General features: G+C 33.3%; 1 long non-coding RNA gene across 1 annotated transcript; it reads left to right on the top strand.

Annotated features, from left to right (window-relative positions):
• The first annotated feature begins 532 nt into the window (after positions 1-532).
• LOC132116747 (uncharacterized) lies at positions 533-1,543 on the top strand. Its single transcript, XR_009425682.1, has 3 exons — positions 533-679; positions 823-907; positions 1,411-1,543. It is a non-coding gene; the product is annotated as an uncharacterized LOC132116747 (long non-coding RNA).
• The last annotated feature ends 464 nt before the right edge of the window (positions 1,544-2,007 follow it).

The following is a 2,007-nucleotide window of genomic DNA, read 5'->3' as shown; positions in this document are numbered from 1 at the left end:
TTTTTTTTTTTTATTATTATTCAACTTTGTATTTTAAAATAAATTCTAAATCTCTTTTCATTAGTCCCTATTACAGAGGACAATTAAATTTTTGGTGCTTCTAATTAAGTGAAAAAATTATTTTCAATATCTAATTATTATTATTATTAATATTTCACTTACATTGGAAAGGCTTCCGTGACCCCTTGTGAGATCTCGGCAAAAAGTCTCACAATTTATTCCAAAACATGATGCATGATGGGATACACTAAGCCTGGTATAGAGCTCAGGAGCGGTATTGGAGATAGTGTGTGTTTAGTGTGCATTAAGTGCACTGTGTTTTGGCATTATTAAGACTTGCGCACTACTGATAACAGTCCTGTTAGCTTGTAATAATTTTTAAAATAATTCATATGAATATAGCTTGTTATTAATGACTTGCTTTTATTAATGGATGCATTTAACATTTGATTATCTTTACAGAGGCTGTATAATTACACACACACATACACACAGTAATGTATAAGTTGCATGTAATGTAATAATATTTCCTTTCTTTCTGTCTTACAGGATTGTTTGCAGATAATGCTGTTCTTCTTTTTCAGAAGTTTTTGGTGAGCCAATCCTCACAAACCTTCCTAAAAACTAAAAGAGCTATTACTGAGTCTCAGTGAATCTTGCCATGATCAGCTCTTCCCAGGTACATTTGTTTAGAGTTTTTTTTAATCAACATTTACTCATCGAATGCTCTGGTCTGAATCTTATTTTAAATTAACTTAATTATATGTTTAATGAGCAATATTAATTGCACACAGAGTAAGTAGAGATTATCTTGTTTTTCAGAAGATAAGGAAGACCAAGGAAATGATTTGCTCAGGATGAGGAATGAAGACGGCCATCTTGTGCTCAAACAAACAGAAGTCCTCTGGTATGTGTGTGTTGAAGCAATGCTGTGTTATGTGTTACAGGACTTTATGATTTTATCTCACAGGACTGTTCATGTCAGCCGTAATTATTCTTTCTAATATGTTTTTTTTTTTTTGATACAGCTATTACAATTATAGCATGTTGGCAAAGTGTGACTGGAACATTTTTAAATTTTAAGTAAAAAAAAAAACACACCACCTGTTTGTCTTAAAAGAATACAAGTTTTATAAAAGTGGTTTACATTATTTCATTGTTTAATAAATGTTTTGTTATAAATTGTGGATTTGAAGCAAGGCCTTACACTGCACAGACTAAAACACATTTGTGAGAGAAGTCAGGAACTTTGGAGAAAGATTCTAGAGGAAAAAAAGACATTTACTGCAACAATAGATGAATTATAGAGGCAAAAATTTCTGTCACATGCTATGGGGTGTCTCATGAGCAAGTCCTTTGCCTTAATTCTTGCAGAATTAAATTTTTATTGCAATATTTTAATTTGTACAGATGATCTCATCAGCCAAATGAGGGGTTTTGACCAAGTGATGCTCTTGAAAGGACTGAAAGAAGAGGATGTGGTAAATTGTCTTCAGAGAAAAAGCTTCTCAAAAGGTCTCAAAACAGCTTGAAGAATGGTAAGTGTACAGTACTACAAGGTCATAGTTGCTCACCCTGCTAAAATCACACAGAACATAAGCTGAGCTCTCTCTCCATTAAAACAGCTTCATCTGGATTGTTTGTGTTTTTTGTTTTACTTTGACCAGGTCTGGGAACTGTCTGAAAATGGGATGTTAGGACTGAGAAATCCTCTGGCTGAGAAAAGGCTACACCACATCAGTGCTGGATATCAGCCACAAACTGTTTCCAGACACGAGAGAAGAAGATCATGATGGGGAGATGAAACCAGTTTAGATGTGATGACAAGGAATCATTATTTTCTGGAACAGTATCACATGTCTTATAAGTATCACATGATCTGTATCACAGTTGACTGGATGGAATCTTTTTACTTTTAAGGACATTTCATCACTCATCTGTGTGAACTGATTAATTCATGATATTAATGAATTTTTGATCCATTATTATTTTCCTTGAATCGTGTTT

The sequence above is a fragment of the Carassius carassius genome, chromosome 36, assembly GCF_963082965.1.
Source record: "Carassius carassius chromosome 36, fCarCar2.1, whole genome shotgun sequence".
Lineage (NCBI taxonomy): Eukaryota > Metazoa > Chordata > Actinopteri > Cypriniformes > Cyprinidae > Carassius > Carassius carassius.
Note: the sequence above shows the minus strand (reverse complement) of the source record. Positions and strands in the feature narration are given on the sequence as shown.